Source organism: Capricornis sumatraensis, chromosome X (assembly GCF_032405125.1).
Source record: "Capricornis sumatraensis isolate serow.1 chromosome X, serow.2, whole genome shotgun sequence".
Classification (NCBI taxonomy): Eukaryota; Metazoa; Chordata; class Mammalia; order Artiodactyla; family Bovidae; genus Capricornis; species Capricornis sumatraensis.
In genome coordinates this window covers 18260936-18269146 of record NC_091092.1, presented here as the reverse complement: position 1 = coordinate 18269146, position 8211 = coordinate 18260936, and the positions used below count along the sequence as shown (strand labels likewise).

The 8211-nt window shown below is 41.8% G+C and overlaps 1 non-coding gene across 1 annotated transcript; it reads left to right on the top strand.

Moving 5' to 3' along the window:
* Positions 1–5862: 5862 nt before the first annotated feature.
* TRNAD-GUC (transfer RNA aspartic acid (anticodon GUC)) lies at positions 5863–5934 on the top strand. The gene has a single exon. It is a non-coding gene; the product is annotated as a tRNA-Asp (tRNA).
* The last annotated feature ends 2277 nt before the right edge of the window (positions 5935–8211 follow it).

Genomic DNA, 8211 nt, shown 5'->3' with positions numbered 1-8211 from the left:
GAAGCTGATACCAGGGAGGATGACACTGACTCCTCACAGCCCACGCTTAGGGCCCCCTGCTTGGGAAAGAATCCACAGGATTGTTCAAGGGAGGGAGTGAACTGTGGGGAAGAGGCTGGGGGAGTCGGAGATTATTATAATCCACACATTCTAGTTGTACATCCTGGGAGGTTTGAGATGTAATAAAGAGATCCCTTGAAATAAGAATTTTCTATACCCTTCAGTTGCTTTGTACTCTTCAAGGATCCCGCTGCCATTACTTTCAATTCTCATCTCTATGCTGATGAAATCTTCCACCTCTATCTCCTCCTCTCTGTAGGATTCTAGGCCCACATTGAAAGGCTCTGCCAGAAACCTCAGGGGATGAGTGAAACTCAGCATGTTCTAAACCAAGCCTGTCATCCTTCCTTCCCACCCACCAGCAATTCTTCTCCCAAGCTTTCTGCTTTGATTTCATGGCAAAAAACTATGAAATTATCATTTATCCCTTCCTTCCACTCCTATAACTTCCAGATAGCAAGTTCTACTGATCTATTCCTCCAACTCTTTTTTTTTTTGATTAATGAATGGATAACTACTTATTTCTTAATTGATCTGTGGTCCCAGTTTTGATACTTTGTAATAGAAATAGTGACCTAAGAAGCCTTCCAGTGTTTCCAGCATTGCATGTGTGCATATTCAGTCATATCTCTTCTGTGACCCTATGGATCACAGGGTGCCAGGTTCCTCTGTTCATGGAATTTCCCAGGCAAGAATACTGGAGTGGGTTGCCATTTCCTCCTCCAGGAGATCTTCCTAACCCAGGGATTGAACCCACAACTCTTGCGTCCCTTGCACTGCAGGCAGATGCTTTACTGCTGAGTCACTGGGGGAGACCATTTCCAGTATTATTGATATTTTTTTCCAATTTTGCTTACTATTATCACCAATTTAATTAAAGGGACTTTACTGCCTGTTGCATCACTGCAGTAACTGCTCTGCTGCCAATTAATTTATTCAACATTCATTCAATATATATTTATTCTATGTCTACTACATGCCAGGTACTGTTCCAGGCATGGAGAATACAAGGGCAGATGAAACAGAAAAGGCTCCTACTCTCATGGAGCTTACATTCTAGTTGTGTGTCTGGGTGGTGGGGAATAAACACTTAAAGAACAAGATAATTTGATAGAGATAAACACTATGAATAAAATAAAACAGGGACTTTCCTGGTCATCCAGTGGTTAAGAATCCACCTTCCAGTGCAGGGATGAGTTCAGTCCCTGGGTGGGAAACTAAGATTCCACATACTGCGGGGCAACTGAGCCCATGCACTGCAACTAGAGAACCCACGTGCCACAACTATTAAGCCTGTGCGCTCTAGGGCCTATGCTCTACAACAAGAGAAACCCATGCATCGCAACTAGGGAAAGCCCTCTAGCCTCAACAAAGAGCCCATGCACTGCCACAAAGACCCACCACAGTCCTCCTTCCCAAAAGAAAAGAAAACAGGCTGATGTATTAGAAAGTGATAGCAAGGAAGGAAGTGGCCATTACAGGCCTTTCTGAAAAGGTGACATTTATGCTGAGTCCTTAATGACAAGAAGACATCTATCACATGTAGAGAATTATGAGATCAGCATTCCAAACAGAGAGAGGAATTGGCACAGAAGCCCTAACGGACTTGTTTATCAAACAGACAAGACAGTGAGACTGAAATATAGGGATCAAGAGGGAACTGGCACAGGCTGAGGCTGAAGAATCATGCAGGGGCCAAATCCTGTAGGGCTCTTGTATGTCACCGGAAAGAGTTTGGATTTTATTCTAAGTGAAATGAGAAGTGATGGTTTCAAGCAAATGAGTGATGATCTGACATATTTAATTAGATTTTTTAAAATATTTGTTTATTTATCCATTGAGCCTTTGCCCTGAGTCATGCCTATTGAAAATCCCAGGTTTCAGTACCTTCCTTGATGCCCCAACAAGAAATGATCCCTCCTTTTCCTGGTGCAGTTCTTAAGGCCTACAGAAAAAAAAACTACAACCATGAGCATTTATATAGTTTCAGCTTATAAGGTTATATGCATGTTCTTATTTAGACTCATAGTTAACACTGCCCTGTCCTATAACCCGTTGAGTTTATGTGTCTCTCCCCCTTAATGTTCAACTAACTCTCTGAGATCAGGGACTAGGCCTTATGCCACAAATATTCATTGATATCTATTACTATGTGTAGAGTGTGAAATGACATCATATCTTCATCTGTACACAGATATATCTCAATGCAGTCAACTTGTTTTGAAAGTTAAAAAGCATCTAGAATTTCTATAAGGGAATCCCTTATGGCATTCACCTCACAGGCTGTCAGTTTAAAGAGGCCTGAATCTTATTATGGTGATCAGATTGAAATGTATAGACATATCGAATCACTATGTTGTGTAAAACACACTTATAATGGTGTTGTAGGGCCATTATAATTAAAAAGCAAACAAACACAAAAACTCATAGAAAGACAAGATATTTATGGTTACCAGAGGTGGGGTGGGGGAGGGGGAATTAGATGAACGCAGTCAAAAGGTAAAAACTTCCTGTTATAAGATAAATATGTACTAGGGATGTAATGTCGGAGAAGGCAATGGCACCCCACTCCGGTACTCTTGCCTGGAAAAGCCCAGGGACAGAGGAGCCTGGTGGGCTGCCGTCTATGGGGCTGCTGAGAGTTGGACATGACTGAAGTGACTTAGCAGCAGCAGCAGCAGCCACAGCAGCAGCAGGGATGTTATGTACAGCATGATAAAGATAATTAACACTGCTCTATGTTATCTATGAAAGTGGTTAAAAGAGCAAATCCTAAGAGTTCTCATCACAAGGAGAAACACTGCTTTTCTTTTTGTTTAATTTTGTGTCCATATGAGATGAGATAGGCTTCCCAGGTGACTCAATGGTAAAGAACCCTTCTGCTAATGCAGGAGATGCAGGAGATGCTGGTTCTATCCCTGGGTTGGGAAGATACTCTGGAGAAGGGCATGACAACACACTCCAGGATTCTTGCCTGGAGAATTCCATGGACAGAGGAGCCTGCTGGGCTACAGGGGGTCACAAAGAGTCAGACACGACTTAGTGACTGAGTCCACATGAGCATGAGATGATGGATGCTTATGAGACTTATTGTGGTCATCATTTCATGATGTGTAGCATCAGGTCATGATGCTGTACTTCTTTAAGGGGTATTGCTGTAAGGCAATCATATCTCAATAAAACTAGTAGATAATAAATACAAATAGGCCTGTCTCTCATTCACTGGGGACTGAGTACTGAGCTTCCACCCCTTCACGTGGCCAGGTGCTGTGTCATATGTGCGTTCTAGGGCACAATTATGGTTATGACTCAGCATGCTGAAAGCTGTACATAATAATATGGAATTGCAGCATTAGTCAAGTTCTGCTGCATTAGGGGTTACAAACACTGAGACAATTCATATAGGAAAGATAGGGGAATGAAATACTCATTAATATCTATTATTTGTAAGAATAGCAATTTTTTTTAATGTTTCAGTACTATTCTGAATGTTTTTCATCTAAACAGGTGTTAGCCATATCTTTAGTTACAGATGTAGAAACTAAGGCACATCCAGGTTGAGTGACTTGGATGAGTCACACAGGTGACAAGTTGCTGAGTTGAGATTTGGGACACTCCACCCCATTTGTAGGGCTTCCCAGGTGGCACAGTAGTAAAGAATCCGCCTGCCAATGCAGGAGATGCAAGAAACACGGGTTTGATTCCTAGATCTGGCAGATCCCCTGGAGAAGGGAATGGCAACCCATTCCAGTATTCTTGCCTGGAAAACTCCATGGACAGAGGAGCCTGGCATGCTACAATCCATGGGGTCACACAGAGTCAGATGTGACTGAGCACGCATGTGCCAAACTGAAGCCCAGTGAAAGGAAGTGGCTTGTTTAAAGTCATATGCTTGTTGGACCACAGGCTCCTCATGCCTCACGGAGTAATCCTTCCCAACAACACTTCGCTGATGGCAGGGAAAACAAGTGGATGGCACACCCTTTAGGGCTTGAGCCATTCTGACCTTTTCTTTTGGTGACAGCAAATGAGAACAGTCAATGCATGTAAAACATGTGCCTAGCAAATAGTAAACATGCAGTAAATGGTAATGGCCTTCTTGCCCTCTCAGTCTCGGCTCCCACATAGCTCACTCTGCCCACCATCAGCCAAGGATCTCTTCTGGCTCACAGTTGAGCAGGTTAGCCAGGATGACCCTTATTAACAATAAGAGATGAGATTACAGACTGAAACTTAGATCAGTAAATGAGAAGGCCAGACTACCTCAGCTTAGTGGCATGGCAGTGGCAGAAACAAAAGCTCAGAAGCAGGGTCAAACAGAGGTGACTAGTGTTGAAAAGTTCCTGTCCACTGGAGCACCAGACAGGCATCTGGTAGCCAGTGCAACTCATGAGCTGCCACAACCCCCACAGCCTAGCCCAGCTCTGGACCATTGAAACAGCAAGTGGGATGCAGGGAAATCAGCAATGGAGGCAGTTGCCTAGAATCTTGAGACCATAATCTTGAGACTTTCTAGGGGAAAATTAATTTTTCTCATTACACCAGTACCTCTATAGCTGGAAGTGTGTAACTAGGCATGACTGTTGGTGAGACAGGTGGCCCTTATTTAATAGAATAGACCCAACTTTTGCTTGGCAAATCCAACCAATTATCTTCCTTTCTCAACTTCCCAATTATCTTCCTTCTCATTATCCTGGGAAACATCAGATTGAGTGCAATCACATCACACTTAGAGGGATAGCAAATTTAGTGAAATCTCTTATTCATATGAAAAAGAAACCCATAACCATATGCTAAATTTGCCACAATTTTTCTCAAATATCAATAGAAATATTGTGCTCAAAACATCAGAAAATAGAACTGTTGAAAATAAAAGTATAACATAATCCCAGCAACCGGGCAATATCTGCCAATAACATACTGGGAAGTGTTAGCAGTGTGGTTCTGCTTTTAACTAGTGTCAAACCACCTTACTGCTTCCAAATTGACATTCAAGGTAATTTCCTATACATTTTGGGCACTTTGCCCATTGCTTCCCCTTGTTGGCCACTTTCCAGACATCTGTGCCTGATTAAACCTGTAGCATCTGATGAGGATCCTTGGGAAGAAAAGCTAACAGTGCCTAAGATCTAAAGTGGCAGTCAATTTCATTGTGGAAGGCAAAAGAGGAGAAAAGAGCTAAAGGAGTCTGTGGCTGGGGTGTCTGTCACTTAGGCTTCCCTTGCAGAGGTTGTGTAGACAGACTGCAAGCTTTCATGTCGTATGTCATAACTGGAATCATTCATCTTCTAGACATTTCTGAGACTCCAATGCCAGCCCCTACTCTCCTCCCAAAAGGCTTATTTTCACAATCTCCATGATCTAGCTTAGGTGGGCAATGCCAAAATTGCAGGTTTTGTTGGAGTTTCTGTTCCACTAACCTGCAAAATGCATTCTAAGATCACATTCTCATAGTCACAGATGACAGCACAGATGGAAAAATTAACACTTATGAGTTAAAGCACTCCAGAATTCTGGTATGCACATTCTTCAAGGCCGCACCTGAGGGACTGCTACTACAGTGTAGGAGATGATGATAGATGGGAGTAACCAACAAAGCATCCATTATTTGCCAGCAACCACTTATCTCCCTATTTCTACGGTAACATCCAGGGAGTGACCAGGGTACTTGGACAGAAAAGAAAAGAAAGGACCAGAAACCTTGATACCACTGCTTTTGAAAAGTTGCCAACTCTCTTTCTAGGGGTTCCTATGCAAAACAGAGTGGTTAAAGACCAAATTAATAAAGCAGGTCTTGGGAATTCCCTGGTAGTCCAATGGTTAAGACTTGGCACTGTCACTGCCAGGGCCCAGGTTCAGTTCCTGGTCGGGGAACTAAGATTCCATAAGCCATGCAGCATGACCCTCCCCTCCCCCCCAAAAAAAGGAAAGAAAAAAAAAAAAAGCAGGTCTTGTTCTTTGTTGATGTGCTATTAGCAGCCATTGAGTGAACATAGAAGGAAAATGAGGAGCAACTGAAAGCCACATTCTCAGGATTTGTCAAGAGAAAGGGGTAGCAAAAAAAGAACAAAAAAGGAAATTATCTATTATGTTAGATTATGTGTCCATTCTCAAATGTTCTAATAGGAGAATATATTATAATATAATAAATTAATCTTTAAATGCTAAAAAGAAGAGTAAGGGGTAGCGTATTGGGGAACAACACCCCTCCATTGTTTGGTAATCTGGTGATGACATGGTGGTAGAGTACAAGAGATACATGGTGGAAGCCTGAATTCTCCTTCAAACTCAGTCATTATTTCACTGTGTGGCTCCAGGCAAGTAAGTTCCTCATCCACAAAAATTGACATAATTTAGCCTCCCAGACTACCTGTCTACTTCAAAGCATGATGACAAAATTGCATTCAGTATACTTTGGTTTCTTATACTGTTTGAAGCCATCAAAAATCTCTGGATAAATATATGTTTTTGAAAAATGTCTTAAAATCAATAAAGAACCACATTAATTATGAACTATCAGAAAGAGAATTTAAGAAAACAATCCCACTTAAAATTTCATCCAAAAAACAACAAAATACCTAAAGAATAAATTTAACCAAGGAGATAAAAGACATGTACACTGAAAATGACAAATCACTGAAGAAGGAAATGGAAGAAGAAACAAATAAATGGAAATAAACTCAGTGCTCATGCGATGGAGCATGGGTTGCTTCTTAAAATGTCTATACTGCCCAAAGTGATCTACAGATTCAATGCAATTGCTATCAAAATTCCAATGGCATTTTCCACAGAAATCAAAGATTCCTAACATTAGGATAGAACCACAAAAGACTCAAATGGCCCAAGCAATCTTGAGAAAGAAGAACAAAGTTGGAGATGTGCTCCTTGATTTCAAACTATATTACAAAGCTATAGGAATGAAAGCTGTATGGTATTATCATAAAAAGGACACATAGCATCAAACCTGGACTGGCGATTCATTTCACATATGATATTATACATGTTTCAGTGCCATTCTCTGCTGGGAGCCAGCACGAGGAGTCCCGCCTGTGGCAAAGGTCATGAGGTTAAGGGGTGCGACAGGCAAAGGCGAGTCGGGCCTTAAGGGAGCCTTGCTGAATTTTCTCGAACATCTACCCCCAAAACCAGAGTCTGCCTGCTTTATTGTACTGTGCTTTCCACTCTTCTGACATAACAGGGGGCTATCCCTGACCACCTTTCTCTGGAAAAAGTTAACTTAGAGCTCCAATTGACAATCTCCTGCATATGAAAAGAATGTTTCATCTCTACCCCTTTGATGGCTCTCTAACTTGCCTGACAGGTTTAACTACACATGTGAATTGTTTACGGCCCCCAACCACGAGAGGCACGAAGCTTAAAGCATCTTAAAGATATAGAGCCTTTTCTAAAGAGCTAAAAATTATATTGGTGATGGGTTTCACTGTTGAGTCAATGACTGCTGCCAGACCTCCATATTCTTCATCTTTTAGGCACCCGGAGGATATTATTCAATGTAATTGGGATATAGAAAAAGGAATATAGTAGTTTTGATGTTAGCAACACTAGGCTTTTGAGTTAGTAAACTTTCTCTTTGTTATAAATCACTGTACTCTACTTTCTTTGTTATAAATCGTTGTGTCCTTGCTATGTAAGAATGTAACCTTAATTAGTGCTTTCTGAGAGTGGCACCAGACTTTTGGAAAGAACAACACTTTTAAGACAAATAAGTTTTCTGGTTGACAGACCCTTATCAGAAAAGGGCCATAAAATGTTAATAGGCCTCCTGTCCAGAAGATGATGTAAATCACCTAAGACTTGTGTATACAGCTAGGTATGCAGAGAGAAAGCCTGGTCTCGATAAGAGTCAGGGCTGCTGACGCTGCATAACTTTGTATTATCCATTGATCTCTATGTACAACCAAAAGTATAAAAAGCTTTCCTGGACAATGAAGGATGGACCAGTCACTGGAAAGACTGGTTTCCCCCATGTGGTCTTTTCTCCTTCTCTTCTTTTCTGGCTGAATTCCCATCTGCGGCGTGGAGGCTCACCATATCTACTTACTTGCCCTGGCTTCTAAGACCCACGCAAGAGGGAGCCCAAGACAGGGCACCCTCTGCTATTCAAGCGGGTGCCCGTGGCCTATGTAGATG